The sequence below is a fragment of the Prosopis cineraria genome, unplaced genomic scaffold, assembly GCF_029017545.1.
Source record: "Prosopis cineraria cultivar Desert tree isolate PC_DT_omini unplaced genomic scaffold, ASM2901754v1 PC13, whole genome shotgun sequence".
Taxonomy (NCBI): Eukaryota; Viridiplantae; Streptophyta; class Magnoliopsida; order Fabales; family Fabaceae; genus Prosopis; species Prosopis cineraria.
Genome location: NW_026555344.1, coordinates 26,550,128 through 26,571,492, shown reverse-complemented (window position 1 = coordinate 26,571,492; position 21,365 = coordinate 26,550,128). Strand labels below are relative to the sequence as shown.

The 21,365-nt window shown below is 30.6% G+C and overlaps 1 long non-coding RNA gene across 1 annotated transcript; it reads left to right on the top strand.

Moving 5' to 3' along the window:
* The first annotated feature begins 8,836 nt into the window (after positions 1-8,836).
* On the top strand, positions 8,837-20,651 carry LOC129291775 (uncharacterized). The gene is made up of 2 exons (XR_008588767.1): positions 8,837-9,226; positions 19,351-20,651. It is a non-coding gene; the product is annotated as an uncharacterized LOC129291775 (long non-coding RNA).
* Positions 20,652-21,365: the final 714 nt, after the last annotated feature.

The following is a 21,365-nucleotide window of genomic DNA, read 5'->3' as shown; positions in this document are numbered from 1 at the left end:
GGAAAAATATTAAATTTAAAAAATTTAAAATAAACTAGAAATGTAAAATACAATGATAAATAAAAAATATTAAAATTTAAATAGGTAGAATTAAATGATAAAATTCAAAATATTCAATTATAAAAATCTGAAATAAATTAATACAAAATATTTAATTCATATGAGTTACAATTTTATTTTTAAAAGGTAGAATTTAAAATATAAAATAAAATTAGTATAGATAATATAATTGAGGAATCAATTTAGATGTCTAACGACAAAAAGAGTATAAATTTTATGATTAATTTGATATTTTCTAAGAAGTAAATATTAAACTTTAAATTATTGAAATTACATTTCAAAAAGACAATTTGAATGTGTAATGACATAAAAGGACATGAATTATATATATATATATATATATTGGTGATTGAATTTAATATTTTTAGGAAAAAAATTAAATTATATTTTTTAAAAAAAGTAGAATAAAAACATTTCATAGGTGGGGCATTTTTACGATCGAATCAGCAATAGCTACCTATTAAACACATATTATGTATATTAAAATAGTTTCACTTTAAAAACCATATTGTTAAATTACAACTAGATTTTTTTCCTTGCCCAATAAAGTGCAATTATCTCTATCCACTATACATGGCACGTTATATAAAAAATATACTATTTGTCTACCATAAAAAAAATACTATTTAAAATATATAAGTAAAGAAATAAGCAATGAGATTAGGAGGTGAAATAAAGAAGGAGTGAGAAGATTCTAACAAATACTGCTCCTTTCAACCATTATCATAAGAAATATTTAGGTAAATTGTGTATACTATATTATTTATGGTCTGTTTAATTAAAATACTCTAAATAATTTAAATATAATTTTGTGTGACATTTTTTAAATTGATTTTATTTTTATAATAGAATATATTTGATTTTTTACATTTTCGCTCTTTATTATTATTAATATCAGAATTAATTTATAGTTAATGTTATTTAAATATTATATTTTTATTGAATAGATTACAAATGATGTGGTACATCCAATCTATCTAAGTAGTTCTCCCATCATCATTGCATGAAATACGCTGAAAGAAAAGCTTCATTGCCCAACTTCAGTTAAAATGCTCTTCTAGGCTCTAATGCTCGTTTATATTTTTGTTTTCTTTTCCAAACAAATTTTTAATCTAGATAATGGATTTTTTACTCTTTAACTAAGGTTTGGATTATCCCAACTTGAATTGAGAAGTAATCCAAACAAACCCATGGACTTTTGAGTGGCTGCAAGTGAACCTAAAGGTCTATAAGTTAATAAGGTTTTTTTTTTTTTTAAGGAAAAAACTTAGTTAAAACCAACATCAAGGGAAATAGTCACCATCTCATTTAGTTCCACTTAGACTAGGTTCATCATCATCATCCATCTTGCCCTCTTGAAAGACATGACCAGTGTCGATCTCTACTTCCATTATAAGGAATCACTTAAGACCGAGCATACAATTGTTGATGTTGGGTTACATACGCCTAAAAAGGCTTGAAGTTGATATGAATATAGTAAGTAATAGCGAGAGATTGGGTCTGTGTCTCCAATTAGCCTAGACCTAAGCACCTAGTCAGTTGTTTTTGGCAACACTGCTTGCGTTAGGAAGATAGTGCCATTAAATTTTTCATTAGACCGGAAATGTAGTTCTTTTCAGTGTTTTAAAACCAAACCAAACAGGATGATCTAACTTGTTGGACCGTCGACTAGGTAGTGAAACGATTCAGTTTTCTTCAAAAAAAAAACAAAAGAAAAGAAAAGAAAATATTCAGAGGGTCGAGCTGGGTTGAATGGGTAAAGAATTGGAAACCATTATTGAATTGGGTTGAAGTGGCCAATAGGACTGGTCTGAGGCTTTTTTTTTGTAAAAAAAAAAAAAAAACATTGATACAAATTCCAAAGTATATTAAATCCGAACTTGTTACCCTAGTAAGCACCATCAAAGTGATGGGATATGAGTCGTAAAGATTAAAAATGTGGATGATTCGTATTTAAAATTTTTATTTTATTTTTTTTATTTGTTAAAATAAAAATTATAAAAATTTTTGCAAATTTGCTTTATCACTTATTTGAAATATATATATATATATATATTAGTTTAAAAAATCTAATTTAATATTTAAGAATTTTTATAAATTGAATATACAGATGTACTTTGAATATTACATATTTAAAATTTTTAACTCACAATTTTTTTCTATATATTATTTTTGAAAGTTTCAGATTAAAGATTATCTTGATTTTTACTATTATATTTGTAAAATAAAAATTAATAATAATTCTAAAAAACTTAATACAAAATATAGATTCTACAGAGTATATTTAAACAATCAATTTATAAAAATTATAAAAAATTTAATATTAAATTAAACCACCCAAATTAAATTTGTATTATTTAGATAGGTGATAAAGTAAATTTATTAAAATATTTATAATTTTTATTTTTAATAAATATAAAATAAAAACTTTAAATCTTAATTGTTCAAATTAAAATTTAAATAGTTTAGATCTCATTACCCTAATAAGAATTGTGTTGTTTATCAACATAGAGCACCAAAACCAATTGCCTTTTGTGATAATATAATTCATTGAAGACAGAATCAAATTTAACAATAGGATGAGTTTATAAAGCATTAATTGACAAGGAAGCTACACAATCCTTTAAGTTATGACCAGATTTGGATTCAGTGATTGTACTTAGTACAGGTGCCAAGTGCCTGTACCATTTAAATCACTAAAATTTATATTAAAGGTTCTAAATTCATTCTCTATTTGATATTAATAAATGAGTAAATTTATTTAAACGGTTGATATGGATTTCAATAGCTTAGATGATGCAAGTACTCATTATCTGTAGTTACCGAATCCAATGAACAAAGCCCCAACATAATGAAGAGAGAGGTCCTGTGTGGGTGTGTGCTCATACACAAATTGAAGTTGCACTAGGTCTCCATTATGCAAATAAAATTGACATGGATTAAGTATGGCTTAAAATTAGAGCATTGTTCAACACTTCGGTAATCATAATCTATAAAAGAACCAATTGTATTTTCAATTAAATGGTTGTATCACATGTGAATTAATGTATGAGAAGGCCATATACTGTAACCCATACTTGATTTTTTTTTTTACTGAATAAGTGCATCCATAACTATAGGAAAAATTATTGATAAGTCCCACATAAAGATTTCAATTACTTTAAAGTTTCATAAAATATAAAAACTGCTCTCAAGTCCTAAATCTTATGCAATTACAACTTGATATTAAACTCATTCAAATTGTTTTTTTTTTGTCAAGTTGTAATTACACAGAATTTGAGACTTGAAAGTATTTTATACATTTTGAGATCTCTTAATAATTAAAAGGGTTAAGGTATAAAACTGCCTTTAATGTTTCTAGCCAAGTGCACACTATATCCTTAAATATTTTTTGACACAATGTTGCCTCAACGTTTTTCATTTTGGTACAATGTTACCCCACCATTATCCTTTGACCGCTTTGACCATTAACTTTGAAAATTTGACCATTTTGTGCCTTGTTGGATTGCCACCTTGATGTCCACATATGAGATTTTTTAAATTATTGCCATGTCATCGGTCTTCTCCTCTTGCACTCTTCTTCATCTTTCATCCTCAATCTTCTTCTGCAAAATCTATGCCCAAAAAACCTAAATTTAGACCCAGATCTCAAACCCAAATTCACAATTCTTCTTCAGTCTTCTTCTCCCCCACATGAACCCCCTCTCTCTTGAAAACCTAAAACCATATCCACATAAATCATTGAGCAATATGCAAGTGCTAAATAAAATGAATTGCATTATTAGGGAAGCATCAACATGTTGTTAGTGCTTCAAAACTTAACCAGAGCAAGAATATTGGGTAGAGACAGAGTACAATAATCCAGTAATAGCATTTCATAGACAATCAGATAGAACTAGAGTAAGAAGTCGAAGTAAGAATGAAGAAGATCTAAATGCCGCACAAGCCTAAGCCAGAAGTCAAGAACCACAGATTTAAAAGTAGAACAAATTCAAAAACAAATAATGAGAAATTCTTCCATTTATAACCATGCATGAACCTATAAATCAAAACCAAACAAGAATTAATTTACAGGGCCTTGTAAATGAATCTCACTATATTAATCCAACAGAGACAACACAACTGACTAGCCCAAAATCAAATTAGAAATTAAAATCTTCAAGTTAGACTTAATCACAAAAGAAGAAGACTGGATTGAACTTTGGACCTAAAGCAAACTCAATCTAAGGATTTCACCATCATAGAAGAAGATGACTACTCAATCAAACAATCTCAGTGTCATTTTTGAGTATATCTACAAGTTGTTCGGTGATGATTTGACAAGCTAGGCACAAGGGAACACAATGCAGATTTGATAGTAGAAGTTGAAAGGGCATTCAACAAAAGAGGAATTTCTTCCATTCCTACACTCTCTGGCTGTTGTCATTGAATCTGGAAATTGACTCCTCCATGAACTCCATTGAGAGAGAGAGAGAGAGAGAGAGAGAGAGAGATTCTAGGGCACTCATTATAAATTAATGATGAAGTGAGAAGATTTTGAATTAGGTTAACAATTTTGTTGGGTTTTGGGATTTTTCTGGAAAAAGATTGGTTTTAAAGAAGATTGAAGAAGAAGAATGAAGAAGAAAAATCATCAATGCATGAAGAAGCATGAATTTGGAAATTGAAGAAGCATGAAGCTTGGGAAGTGTGAATTTGGAAATTGAAGAAGCATGAAGAAGTGTGAATGCATGGGATTTTTCTTTTTCTTTTTAATTTTTAAAATATGACATATATGCTACCAACAGTGCACATAACAATCCAATCTCATTAACAATCAAAATGATCAAACTGTCAAACCATGGTGACATTGTACCAATTTAAAAAACATTGGGGGGGTGAAATTGTGCAAAAAAAACTTAATGATATCAAGTGCGCCTGAGTAAAAACTTTAAGAGTAAATTTGTACCTTAACCTTAATTAAAATCCTTATAAGGGACTTGAAGTGATTTTCTTTAACTTGAGTTTACAGTAGAATAGAAATTCCAAGCTGATCTCTTTTATCATTCAATGCCTCTTGGGTGAGAGGTAGAGGACAACTAAAAGTACAAATGGTAATAGGGAGAATGAAAGATAGGTTTTAAGGAGATGAATTAATTCAAATTAAGTCCAAAATATTAAATTTCAATAATTTACAAGTTTGGCTTTTAATTTTATAATTTCATTGTGATAAATTTGTGATTTATTTTTTAAATTTTAACATGATTGAAGAATAAATAAATTTATTTTTTCTAATAAAATTTGAAACACAAGTTATAAATTTATCACAATTAAGTTGTAAAATTAAAAGTTGAACTTATAAATTTTTAAAATTTGACACTTGAGACTTAATTTAAATTAATTAGTTCTCTTAGGATCTATTTGTCATTCTTCCAAGGTGATATCTAAAGTAAGTAGCTAAACAATCATTATAAGTATTGGTGTATCTATTGGCATAGTGAATAGATATTGGAGCTAAAATGTATGAAATATGTGGTGTATCCACCACTGAGGACTTTCCCATCATCTTCTCTTCATTCCCCTTTCAAGCTGTTAGATTAAGAATTGAATAATTCATATTCGATTTCTCATAAAATTATTGTTAAAATATTCAATTATTAAAGAAATTATAAAAAATAAAATTTAAAGTCTAAAATTTAATATGAACAATTAAAAAATACATTAAAAATAAAAAAATCAAATATTTTATAAAAGATCAAATCTGAACCATCTAAACTAACTATAAGAGCTAGAAATTAAGAAAAGGATGGAAATGAATCCTCTCTTGTCTAGTACCTTGGCAAAACGTAAAGAGCTTATTTGGATTAACGTTTGCAAACATGCATTTTATATAAACTACAATTTACAAACTAAAATTGGGTTAAAACTCATTTATTGTAATGTAATTTATGTTTGGATACTCTTTTGTAAAAAGTTAATTTGACGAACTAAAACTTATTTGGATTATATAATTAAAAATATATATAACAAAAAAGGACATGGGCTAGTTAAAAAAAAAACCAAAAAGACATGAGTCATATGTCTCTCACTCTCACTAATATATGCAAGTATGCAATTTGATAAATATAAAAAAATATTAACATTAAAATTATAAAAATAAAAGAGTCAATGTATTAATGCATAAAATATTTTTAAATACTAAAAAGATTAATTAGATTTATTTAAAGAATATACATGTGTGTGTCTAAATTACAAATAATAAAAATATGAAATTTTAAAAGGAAATGTGGAAAGATAAATAGGTGATCCAAAATGCATTAAATATTACTAACGGTTAGATTTCAACATAACTAATATAAAATATTCAAATCCGGCTTTTGGCTTGACTATAGTTGAATAAGAAAAGCATATTTGCCACCTACTCTTATCCAAACATATTTTTTTATCTCCTAACTAGCTTTTAAGCGTGCAAATAATAATTTAAGCCAATTAAATATAATGTGTGTATTTGAATTAAAAAATTACAACTGAATTAGAAAAAAGTATGTGATTTTAGTGTGATTTATATTTGAATACTTTTTTTAAAAATCAATTGGACAAACTGAAATTCATTTAAATAATTTAATTTAAAATTCAATTAAGATGTATAATGACAAAAATAGTGAGTTTTCTTGTATATATTTTTATGACTAATTTGATATTTTTTAACTTAAAATTATATTTTTAAAAAGGTAGAATTAAAAAAATGTAAACTAAATTATAAAGTATTCAATTTTAAAAAGTTAAAATAAAATAATAAATTATAAAAATATTAGATTACAAAATATTTTCCTTACACACACACAATCCTATCATATAGATATATACTAAATATCATATCTTACATATGTGATCTGATTTAAAAAATATTAGTAACAATCTAATTAAAAATTACATTTAATGAAAGAAAATTTAATATCAACATTTTCAAGAGAAAACAAATGGCTTCTTGCCACGGAGGAGAGAGAATGAGGAGCATAAAGTAAAGTCACAACAAATAGTAAGACAGATAGCTTGAACCTCAACGTGATAAGACACCTTTTTTAGCTTCCACTATAACACAGTCTTTTTTAAAGTGAGTTGAAACAAAAATTTAACCAAGCATATTATTTTTATTTTTGTTGAGCTTTTAACCTTTCAACTGTAGTTTGAGTAGATGTTATTCAAATATGCTCATAATTCGAAACGAGCACAAAGTGTTGTTAGCAAAACTTCCTTCCTCATAAAGGGTAGCAGCATCCTTGCAAAACTAGAGAAAACTCCAACACACAAACTTCCAAGTAACAAATGGAAAACCACACACTAGATTACAATTAAAAAAGAAAAAAAAGAACAAAAAGGATGATAAAATGAAAGAAAAAGCAGTCAAAATTGAAGACTAGCTCCTAATCCACACTGCACAATCAAAACTCAAACAACAGTAGATACCGCACCACCACAGCAGAGAGAAAGGTCTCTCCTCCCATCCTCTGTCCTATGCATTCATCAGAGGCTATTTGGTTGGCTACTTAAGTAACATGTCATCCAATATTTTGAAGGGTTAAAAGAAAAGGATAATAATATTTTTTAAGAACTTTTAGTATCATTAAGTTGATAATAATGCATAGATATTCATTAACCTTATAAAAAAAGCTATATAGTCAAGTTTAACCTTAATAACTTAGGCTTTTAAACTAGTCTGAATACCTAAATTATTAAATATTATTTTATTTTATTTTTTAGTTAATTTTATTGTTTATCTTAAAAATTAAGATTTTTAATTTTTTTTATCTAATTTTAATTTTATTTTATTAATAATAAAAAAAATTTTGGTATTTGATCTAAAGCTCTAAACCCATTTGAGTTTGGGCTTGGCCTAGATTTCTTTGGGAGTAAATAATTTGAAAATGTATGCTCAATAGCTTAGAATTTGAAGATATATATTTTTAATATATGTTAGTTGCTTAATTAATTCTTACTTTTGAAAATATATATTTTTCAATAGATGTTAGTTGCTTAATTAATTTTTACTTTTCCAACCCCTTGTCCCCCTTTTTTCTTCTTTATTAGAATTTCTCAATCAGTTTCCAAACAAAATATAGATATTGCAATGGATGTTAAAAACATAAAATGAAAATTCATTTTGTTTCCTTTTTAGAATGAGACATGAAACATGGCTATCTCAACTTGTTAAAATTTTAGTTAAACTTGTCATTTTATTAACGTTATTTGTTTACTAGTTCACATGAAAAATGATATATTTAAAAATTGAAGAATCTAATTATTTTTCCACATAAATTAACAACTAAGTGTTAGTGAAATGATATGTTCAAATAAGTAATTAATTTTATTTTCAAATTACTTGTTTGTTATAACATAAAATTAACTCATTAAACCCTTAACTCAGCATCAACTTATCATTTTATTAAATTTTATTTGTTAAATTGAAAGATTTGAAAAATTTAAGAACTTGACAAGTTCCCTTTTATAAATTAATAATTCAATATTAATAAACAAGCATATTTGTATAAGTTGATATAAATTTTCAATTCTCTCAAACTTACAACTCACCTTTTATAAAATAGGGGGAGTAATACTCTAATCCTTAAAATTAAAATAAAAAAGAGGTTCAATTAATAATTTGAAACGGGCCCGCTGGAAGGATGTTGCTTTCCTTTTCATAAGCGATAATTGTTGCAAAGCCTAATGCTTTATTTGGTGACTAGAATAACCACACATTCTTACCAATATTCCACAATTACCCATCAGTAATGTAAACCCTTACCCTGCCTAGCCGCAGCAGCCACACTGCATCATCTTCATTCTTTAGCTCTTGCTTCTCTGCGTTGTTGCCTTTCTTCTTCCTCATTGACTCTCTGTGCATCAGTCGCCGCCTCTGGCCGGCGCTGCACTTGCTCTTTCACATCGCCTCTTTTCTGGTCTTCTTCTTTTGCAGTGGGACGACAATACAGTATGTAAGCAGCAAAATTTTTGGCTCCTACGACTCCATTGAATAATTTTCCAATATGAAGTTTTTGGAGATCTCTGTGTACCTTCCTCAAGATTCAAGCATTATGAAGCAATGGGAAGTCAGATTATCGGTGATGATGCTCCGATTCGCTACTTATTCGACAATTTCCGCAACTGTAATTTCTTTGATTAAACTCAGGTACTCTTTTTTTTTATTTAATTTAGTTTATATTTATTTAATTTTTAAGTAATAGATTCGAAATAGTAAATTTTTGTAAAGTTAGATGATGGCTTGTCAGAAATCAAACATTTAATTTATAGATAGCTACATGCATTTTTTTTTGGATAATCTCGTTTACAATTTTCAGCCCATTAGAAAAAAAATATAATCTTGAGCTGGTTCGTTTTAATAGAAATTTACAAGTTATTTTAGTACGGCTAACAAGTCACTCGAGAATGTCCTCATGAATTCAGATGAAAGAAATTTCATAAGGTTTGATTGGCTTTCTGCAAAGGATACAAACATGTGAATTGAAAATTCTAGATGTAGCTATTTTAATAAAGTAGCTGCCCAATTTGACAACATAGAAATTAAGATGAACTAACCTTAGCTGACTTGTCTGTACTTGCACGTATCTTTTCTTAAAAGATAGGGAAGTTTGGTGAACTTTACTTCACCGTTCAACCTATATGTAAGTTTTTGAAAGAATCACATTAAGGGCTTTGAAGAGTTAGATTATTATACTTTAAGTTTAAAAAATTCTGATATTATATTGCAGGCTCAGGGTCTCTTGCAATTTTTTTTAAACTAAAAATATAATTTCCCTTGTGATTTGAAAACACAACTTACACAAAACCCTCAAAGCAATGTCCTCTTCTCTATCTTCTTGTTTTTTTTTTTTTGGCTTTCTAGCTTCGTCTTCAAAGGCTACCATTAGAGGAATAACAAAAAGAAAGGAGAGAAGAAAGTCGTGCGACCCTTGCCGCACTCGAAGGTGTGAGTAATAGTTGTCTTCGGAGGTTGTCGCACTCAAATGAGAAGGCAGGTAGTCTTCGAAGTTTGATGAAGTCACCTTTGAAGGTTTGAGCCTCGCCGTACTTGGGTTCGTGTGGATGGGAAAATAAGATGAGAGATTGGGAGCAGTCACTTTGTTATTTTTGACTATCGTCGATGTGGATAAGTGTAGAAATTCTAGCCGTTGATAGACGAACCATTGATCATGATATTTCCTTTCTTTCCTTTCATTGAGTTGCTGTTGATCGCTGTTGTGAGGGGTGACTTGTGGAACTCATGTATTGACATTACTAGAACAACACATTTACATGCCGTTGTGATAACCAAGGCTAGCTAAATCCCAAGTATAAGTTACCACAATTCAAGGGTTTAAAAGATAATTAGTTTAAAACAATGTGATCTTAGGAAAACCTTTTTAAAATATGTTGTTTGGGCTTAAACCAAAGTTCAAAATTAATTAAATATGATAACGGAAGCATGAAAAACAAATAGCACTTATAACAAGCTGATACAAATGGACATTTTCCAAAAATTTGGCCTGTCTGCCATAGCATAAGTTACACCCCCCCGCGATGGATGGCATAGAGGAATGAGTCCTCCAGAAGGCATTTGTGCTGCGGCGCGCATCTATTGTTATGACAGCATTCTGAACTTTTGAAGCATGCCCTTTCACTATTTGATGTTCAATTTGAACAGTTCAAGTGTCTAGACGAAGCTCTTCGAGCTCTCTAACTAATAGCACCGGTATCACATTCAAATAATTATCTGTTAAAAAGATGGACACCCAAACAAAAAATGGTTCGTTTTCACCTCAAAATACTTTCAAATGTGTCCAAACCATACTGCCAAATGCTATTGGCCCTGGAATTACTTTGATCATCTTAAATAGACTGCACACAACATGATAAGCCAATCATATCACACAATTAAATATTCATACTTAAAATGACTATTAAACCCTCACTTCACAACAACACAAAGGGGTGGATAAAACTTAACACATATATTGATTTGATCATTTTGATGAATAAATCATTTTAAATATATCACTTGTAATTGTATTTTGGCCAAGCATACTTATTTAATCACAACAACATCAATCTTGGGCCAAGATACGTACACTTCACATATTTTTATATAAGTGATAACAAAACAGTGTCATGTTCCTAAGTTGACATTATATTATAGCAATATTTATTACAAACCTAAAAGAGAGGAAAGGGAAGAGCTATATAATAATTCTTTTCATTCTATAGTCGCCCCTTCCTCCTTCTTGCGCCTATTGGAGCTTTCACTTGTAAAATATTACTACGAGATGAGATAAAAATTTCAGTAATAGAATAATTCACTACTATTAATTAACGTGCACAACTATAAGGGAGTAAAGTTATTAAGCACTAAAACATACTTTTAATATATTACAACATAACATTTTCTATAGCAAATGTATATTGCCACTTGAGCATATTTAACAATTCCTTTTCATAAATATAAGTCATTTACAACTAGTATGATCATTCTATCATCCGAGCTTTTATATTATCTCGATTGAAACCTTAGGCTCTTGGATTAAGTGCACACTCACAATAGCCTGAGCTCACATTTTGTGGTAGGATCACCCAGCCAAATGTGTCCTATGCTAGTTTCGGACTATGGTCTCCTCTTATCACACACGAATCGATGTATTGTTAGTCTAATGTTGCATTATTGATACTAAGAAGCGTCACTCTTTAACATTGTATCTTGCATGGACACTAAAGAAAAAATCTCTAACACCGTATCTCACTAGACATTAAGGAGATACATATTATATGGACTTCCACTACTCTTTCTTACAAGTGAACTCCCACCACCTAACATGATTATGCTCACCCTTATCATATATAACACATATACATTTCAAATTTCTGAACCAGTCTATATAAACTTTCATCATTTTCATTGTTTGTAAATAATTTTTCATGCACAAAGTCACATTTCGCAATATGCAAGGTCATTAAATTTCAAGTAACAAATTTAACATATTTACTTATAAACAGATGAGCAATATGATTAAATAGTATAAATTATTCCATTATTTCAATCTTTTGACACACAAAAGGGTTATTGTGGCTCAACATTAGCTTCACATGTTTTATATGCATAATAAAACTCGAGCAACACTCAATTTACATAATAAAGTGATAATTGTCAATCATCACTCTGAATAAACTTAGAATTCACTAGTTTCTAAGTATCCGTAACACTTAAATTCCTTATCTAACAATATCAACCTTTTTATACATTCTAACCATACTATTAAATATCCCAACATATTAAAATTATCATCTAATTTCTCACATTGTCTCAAAATCTTTAAATTATGTTTAGGGTTCGTCCAAACCCTCAACAAAACTTTCAAATCACCATAAAACTTACAAACCTAAGGTTAGAGGCTTGATATAACTCCTTAAGATTTTAAATAAGCCAATGGGTTCAATTTAAACTAAGGAAATTGAGATCAAAGCCCCCATTAGCCCCAAAAGTCAGAATTTTCGCATAAAGAGAAAGGAGAGGGAATGTGGAACTTATCCAAGGATGATTCAAGCTCTAAATACATCCAAAATGGTGTAGAGATCGTGCCCTAGTAGACCCTGGTAGTTTCTCGTTGCTTCCTCGTGATTTTCTTTATCCCACTTTTGATTTCGGGTTTGTTTTCGTGAACTAATAAGTGCAGATTTTGCACGCCTGTCGTGGTGCATAGCACAATGAGTCCTTTATCAATTCAAACCTTCCTTTATGTTATGGCTTGCTCGAACTTCAACCTGGCCTTCTTCTAAGACTGTCTAAGAATCCAAAAACTATATTAGTCTCCCATAAATATCATTAATTAATAATTTATCTAAATTGAGTAAAAATACCCTTGAAAATACTGATAATTCTTAATTTAAAAACTTAGCATGTTACAATTCTCTGCTCCTTTTAGGAATTTTGCCCTCAAAATTCAGAATCTCACAAGCACATACTTGTGAGAATAATTGGGGATATAACTGCCTCATTTTGTCCTCGGTCTCTTAAAAGACTTTAACCAAGCAAATAGTCTTATTCCTCAATTGTCGTTTTTTCACATCGACAATCTGCTCTAGTTCAGCTCAATAGGTTAAATTTTCTTGAAGTTTTACATCTTACTTCTTAATAACATGAGAAGGATTATGTTGATATTTCTTGAGTTGACTCATGTGAAACATATTATGAACACTCGACAAACTCAATGGTAAAGCAATCCGATAACCTACAGGTCCTAACTTCTCCAAAATCTCAAAGGAACCAATAAACTTGGGAGTCAATTTCGATCTTCCTAGGCCAGTCATTGGTGTGGCCTTAAAAAACACATGGTCACCCACCCAGAATTCCAACGGTCTTCTACGCTGATTCGTGTAGCTCTTTTGTCGACTCTGGATTATCAACAACTTGTGCTTAATCAATTGGATCTTTTGGGTGGTTTGGTCTACCAAATTCGGGTCTAACAAACTTCACTTGGTTAATTCTGCCTATCACAGAGGCAATCAACATCTTTCATATAATGCCTTATACGGAGCTATTTCAATGCTAGAATGAAAACTATTATTATAGGTGAACTACACCAATGATAGATGTGTATCCCAACTACCTCTCAACTTTAAGGCACAATCTTGTAACATATCCTCTAGCGTTTAGATAGTTCTCTTAGTCTGGCCCTCTATCTGTGGATGATAGGCCGTGCTAAATCTTAACCTAGTGCCTATTGCTCTCTACAATGCTCTCTAGAAGTTCAATATGAACCTCGAATCACGATCAGAGATAATGTCTTTTGGCTCCCTATGAAGCCTTACTATCTCGTTTACATAGACCTCGGCATACTTCTCTAGTGAATATGTCATCTTTACTGCTAGGAGTACATTGACTTCATCAACCGACCCACAATTACCTATATTGCATCATAACCTGCTTGAGTTCTAGGTAATTTAATGATAAAATCCATTGATATGCTATCCCACTTTCACTCTAAAATCTCTAGTAGTTGCAACACACCACCAAGCCTCTGGTGCTTAATCTTGACTTTTTGACATGCGAGACACCTGGCAACAAACTCTGTCATATCTTTCTTTATTCCTAACCATCACCATATTTGCTTTATATCCTAATACATCTTTAGAGAACACTTCGGGGAATTCATTCACTACTACTATCCTCTTAATTCCTCTATTATAGGCAGTATGAACGGAAAATAATACCATATATGCTTGATAACCTTGTTAAAAGCACTTTTCTGCTTGCATCACAAACAAAAACCTTGATTGATTAAGTTTCACTGTAGGTGCAATGCACATTAGTAAAGATATCATCTTTCTTGCATAGTCTAGTGTCGCATTGTTTGCCGACAACTAGTCCATACCAACCACTACATCAATCTCAATCATGGGTAGGCAGATCAAATCAATGGTGGTTGATCTATTTTCAAATCTCAAATCAATACTTAAACAAGTGTGGTAGGTTTTAATAGAAATTTCCACTGACATAGACACATTAATCACATATAGTAGGGTAATAAACAATTTCAACCTTAACACACAGTCATCAGAAATATAAGAATGGGTAGCACTTGAATCAAACAAAGCATCTATATTGCAGTTGTATGGAAAGATTTTACTTCTAATCAAATTTGGAGATGTACTTGCCTCCTCCTGGGACAACACGAATGCCCTGCTAGGAACAGTTGATCTCTACTATGTGGTACCCACTCTACCCTCATCATATTATCTAGCAATGTGCCTCATCTTGTCACACTTGAAGCAAGCCCAATATTTCCCCATATAGTATCTCCCACACTTCAAACACTAAGGGGTTTTGGCCGTGCTAAGTGTCGGTACAAGCATTATAGAAGCTTACTTAGACAGTTGTGCACCACTGGCATTGTTCTTTAGCCTACTACTCCTTTGGAAAGAACCTTAGGACATTGATTCTTTCTGGATGGCCTTTTTCTCCCCAAAGCTAAAACTAAATCTCTTACTGACTCCATCAGTACGGCTAAGCGACTATGAAAATCTGTCTTGACTATCCCTTCTCTTTTCAATCTCTGCCTCTTTGCCCTTTTTTGCAGCTATTCTCAACTTATTGCACATCTCATCATAAGATGTGATCTTAAACAAAGCTAACTGCTGTTTGTACTCAAGCCTCATCTTTTTAAGGAGTCTCTTAGCCTTTCATTTTGAGTCATCATTTCCCATGAGATAAGTAGAGTATTTTTGACAACTAATTGAACTTAACGATAAAAGCTTCTTCATCAAGATTTCTCTACTTGAATTCATGAAATTCAGCCTCTTTCTTTGCTTTAAAGGCCACTGGGAAGTAAAAGTTGAAAAACCTCACTTTGAACTCATCCCAGGTCTACTTAACTCCACCCATTGGTCTCACCGACTTCCACCATTGTTTGGCCTTTTTTACAAACAACACGGAGGTCAAAGTCACTTTCTAATACTCTGAGCATGGCACTACCTTAAATATTGTCTCTATCCTTTCAATCCACTCCTCGACTTCACCCTCCTTAACCACCCACGCATCGGGCCCAGCTTTCTCTAAGGTAGTACTTGGGTTTTTCCTCACCCTACTAAAGAGGTCTTTTGGAGCTTTTCCAAACTCGAACCACTTTAAGGAAAGTTAGACCCGTTGCATGAGTGGTTAAGGCTCTAGTTCAAAAGATCCCCGAGAGAGTGGGGTGAGGATTGTTACATAAAATTAGAGTAGTGCAATGGAAGCATGGTGGGCCCATAACCCACAAGTCCCAAGATCGAAACCTGGCTCTGATATCAATTTGTAATGGGTGTTCTAAATTAGGACTTAGATCAGTACACTAACTAATCAAGGACTAACCTAAAAGGATTATTTTATAAGAGATTAACCTAGACAAATTCTTAACATGTATTTTCATAACGATTCAAAACAAATGGATTCTAAATCTTTAAAATATTTCAATAACTCATATTATTCAATTAAACATATGCCGAAGTATGATAAAGGAAACACATCTCAATATGGGAGAAAAGCTTCCCCTTTTATTTTCTCTCTATGCCTTACTCCACAAAAAAAAAAAAATATATATATATATATATTTACAACATAACACTTGACACTCAAACCCTTCTATAACTAGCAGCGGGGGGCCAAGGTCTCAATCACATTTATCACAATAATTATTACCTAGTGATCATACTCCATATATAATTTATTCATCAATAGTCCATCATATGCATGAATTTTCCTTTTCATTCACATATAATTAATATCAACTATTCACCCTTGGATATCAAAAACATAAGGGGAGACCATAACAATATTCAAGTTATCAAATTAAGCAGATAATAATTATTTTCACTTGCATAAATATTTTGACCCATTAATATAAACATAAGCATCAAACCACATTCCCAAGGGCTCAGAATACATTTTCACCCAACACAAAACCCATAATGCAAGTGGATTAAGAATATATTTTTCTAGTTGGCAATATTGTAAACTAAAAACACATCAAAATAAAAAGAGAAAGGCATACAGAAGTGATTATTATCACTTGGGCTAATGCTCTTTTCCTCTATTCTTCCCAAATGAGCTAGCTCTGTAATATGTTAAAAGAGATGGGTGAGTACAATCACTCAGTAACTAAGGTACATCTGAGTTATACAAATGCATGATAATTAATCATGAATGCAAGTGACTAATAAATTCATCAAGATAACCATGTAGACAATCATATCAAGAACATGTTAATCACATAAACGTCTAACTCATATGAATAATCTCAAGAATAAAATTGAGTACAAATTGGCACGATTGCACACAAATATTAACTGTTTGTACAAAATTGGCACAAATTGCCACATATACATTATTCACATGTTTACCACATGTTCTCATTTCTACAATTATAATCATATTCTCAAACATAGCTATCAATCACTCAAATGGCATGATGATAACAATATGCATGATTAATTTCTTCATTGTATTTTTCCTTATTTCCTTTGACATGAAATCTGTGAGCCAACAATCGAAAGGGATCATTCATATGGTGAGACTACCCAAGCCCTTAATTATATCGTGAGGGGCTACCGGTCAGGGTTACCTCATTCACTTATAAACATGGTTTTCCCCAAATCAAACACTATGGGGTATCATACCCAAGATTAGCTCTACCTAAAATTTCAGGTAGGCCAGTAGGGTCAAGTCTCTTAATGGGAACAATGTTACAATACCTTACAAGGTAAATAACGGCTATAACCCTTAGGATTATCGGTTAATAGCTAAGTATCATATGAATTTTACACAACTACTAGCTCCTTCACTAAGGGGAACTCCTGCCATATGATCATGCTTATGAGAAAATGCATTTTAAAAATTTATATATATAGTTCACAATTATCCTACATGCTCATCAACTTTGTTGCTCAACAAGCATCAAGAATCATTATATTTCAATCATGCCTCTTGCATCAATTTTATATTATCACATAAATCACATTAGTATCATATAAACATCAACATGCTCATATACAATTCATCACTATGCATAATTCATAATTTATAATCAAGAGTATGCACATCAACACTAACCTTCAATCTCATTACTCAAATCATATCACAATTAATAAGTTCGCAAATTATAGGATCTCAACAAAGCCACAATATGCATTACAAATAACAATTCAAGATTTGGATATATATATATATATCATTTGTTTTACAAATATAAATAATTGATAACATACAAGTGCATAAAATAGATTTCTCCCCTCAAAGGTTGCCCCTAAATCACAATACTTTTAAAGCTTTCCAAAACTTGAATATTGTCAAAAGAAAATTAATCTATAATTAATTATTTTTTTAATATGTCAATAATATTATTAACACAATTTTCACTCATATTCCAACACCTAAATTTTTATTTTATTTTATTTCATTTTTTTAGGACTAAAGTTTCAAAATTTAATTTCATGTATTTGAACCTATCTATTTAGTTCAATAGCTTCTTTCACAACAATTTCATTAAAATTTGGTTAAATTTATTATTCAAATAATTTTTTAATATCAAAATTTTTCTTTTTATTTCAAAAATTCGCACTTAAAAATACCTAAAAATTGTAAATTTGATCTCAAGTCTAGAATCATTATTTTGTAGTCATAATAATTTATTTCTCATCCCAACTAATCATTCAAACATCAACAAATCAATTTATATTTAGATTTAATCAAAAATTTACCTATAGAGATCTAGGGATAAACTCAAAGGCCTCAAATTTCAATTCTATCAACAAAATAATACTCTAGAATATTTATTATACTACTAACAACCTCAACAATCAAATTTACTCATCAAAAATTCATCCCTCTTTCAAACCCTTATTTTTTTTTTTTCAAAATCTCAAAATTTGCAACTCAAGGGAAAATATGACTAAGAAATTAAAACAATTGCCTAGTTTTAGAATACTTAAAATCTCATCTAAAATATCTTATTATAAAACTCTACCTTTTTAATCAGTCTTTTCACTGGCGTCTCATACTTGGTCTCTCCTTGTTCGCGCATGCAGAAGTGAAAAGGAAAAGGGAAGGAAAATGAAGAAAAGATTTGGGATTGGTGTTGCCTTTTTTTTTTTTTTAAAAAGCAGTGGAGCCCACATGTCTTTCTTTCATTCTCACTATTAATATAATAATAATACACACCAAACACACGCACTACAATTTTTGCCCCTCTCCTTCAGGTTTTTTTAATATAATATTCCTTTTCCTTCTTTCTCCTTCTTTCTTCTTCTTGTTTTTTTTAATATCACACACACCCACACACAAACAAAAAATAACCGTCCCCATTCCCTTTCTTATTTTATTTTTTTTATATTCTTTTCTTTTTAATATAATAATAATGATAATAATGATTATATTAATATTTCTATTTTTTAAAAAAGATCATAACTTAGTATTTAGATTTTATTCTAGATTAGATCCAAATAACAATCTCCTAACTAAAATTATTTATATCTAAATATTCTTCCAAAATTATTCATTTGCCTTTGATTAATTTAATTAATCTTGGGTTAAATTTTAAGATGTTACAAATTGATATTAGGTTCTTGAGCTTCGAGAATTGGACTGTGGTTAGTGTGTGACTAGTTATATGATTGTGGACTTATTTTGTGCTTGCATTTGTACATAGAGTTAGCAATTATCATTATACACATATTCTTTTCCTCTGTGGGTTAGCACTAATTGTTTTTAATTTGTGGTATTACTTTTATCCTTAGGAGGGGAGAATATGGTGTAAACCAAGAACACTGTCGCTAATAATTCAACAATTCCACCAAGACTAGAGGATTAGGTGGTGGTAGAAGATGAAACAGCACCAGCTCAAGTCTAACAAGGACAAGTGGTGCTAGAGTTATCGAACCTGATTGAGCAAGTTCAAGTCTTGAATTAAGCACGACCTTCTACTCAAGCTCCAGTTCAAGTTATTCTTGTGACTGGTAATAACAATGATATGACACTCCTTACTTCAATACTAAGGGACATCCAAAAGAGGATGGATGTATATGATCAAGTTATATTGGGAAAGGTTGCTGAGGGAAATAGCAAAGTTGTTGTGAAGGCTATTAGTAACCTCGAGAAGAAGTAAAAGGAAGTAAACTTAGAAGTCAACAATCAACAAGAGGAAGAGTCCTTTAAGGGTTTTGAACAAAGTAATCAAAGCAACTCTATGAGGCAGAGAAAAAGCAAAAATGAGGGCAAAGAGATGCCTTCAAGAGGTTTGCAAGATTGAGCCCGCCATCATTTGAGAGTTCTATGGTAGACCGAGCTAGGGAGAAATGGATTGATAAATTAGAGTCCATTTTTTCTGTGATAACCTGCATTAATGAATAGCGGGTTTGATTGGCTACTTTCAAGCTTAAAGATGCAGCTAAACAATGGTAGGAAAGTGTTAAGCCTATTGATGGATTTGAATTGACCTGGGAGCAATTTAAGAAGAGGTCCTTTGCCTATTACTTCTCGCTAACTGTCAGGGCAGCAAAAGAAGCTGAGTTCCACAACTTGAGATAAGGCAATATGGATGTTGAGGAGTTCATAGACAAATTCAATGAGCTCTCTAAATATTCCTTATACTTGAAGAGTAATGCTGATGAAGAATGGAAGTGTGAGTAGTTCCTAGACAAGATGAGGCTTGAGTATAGCAGGCAACTGACAGCTCACGATATTGATTCATTTGAAGTAATGTGTAACAAGTTTAGTGCTGTTGCTAGAAGAAGCCAGATGAATGATGATAACCGACAAGATGACCAAGGCTGGTATTTCTTTTTTATGGGCCCTGCTGGGGGTGTGAGTAAGAAGTCAAGTTGTAGCTTGGGATTCTCAAAAGGTTATAGTAGAGGTGGAGGAAGCAGTAAGAAGAATTTCTCTGAGGGATCACATTCTAGAGGATCCCAATCCAAAATTTAACCTAAGATTAATTAAGTTAATCAAGGGCAAATGAGTAATTTTGGAGAAATATTTAGATACAAATAATTTTAGTTAGGAGATTATTATTTGAATCTAATCTAAAATAAAATTCAAATCCTGAGTTATGATTTTTTTTAGAAAATAGAAATATTATTATTATCATTATTATTATTAAAAGGAAAAGAAATATAAAATAAAATTAAATAAGAAGGGGAATGAGGATGGTTTATTTTTTTTATGTGTGTGTGTGTGTATGTGTGTGTTTGATATTAAAAACAAACAAAAAAAGAATAAAGGAGGAAGAAGGAAAAGGAATATTATATTAACAAAAAAAAAAACTAAAGGGGAAGGGCAAAAATTTTCATGCGTGTGTTTGGTGTATATTATTATTATTATTATTATTATTATTATTATTATTAGTAGTAGTAGTAGTAATAGTGAGAATGAAAGAAATATGTGTGGGTCCCATTGCTATTTTTTTTAAGCAACACAATCCCAAATCTTTTCTTCATTCCCCTTCCCTTTTCCTTCTCACTTTTGCATGCACGAAAAGGGAGAGACCAAGTGCGAGACACTGGCGACGGGACTAATTAAAGAGGTAGAGCTTAATAATAAGATATTTTGAATGAGATTTCAAGTATTCGAAAACTAAATAAGTGTTTTAAGCATTTTTTTTAGTCATATTTTTTTTTGAGTTGTAGATTTTGAGATTTTGAAAAAAAAACCTAGGGTTTGAAAGATGGATGAATTTTTAATGAGTAAATTTGATTATTGAGGTTGTTGGTAGTATAATAACTATTTTAGAGTATTATTTTGTTGATAGAATCAG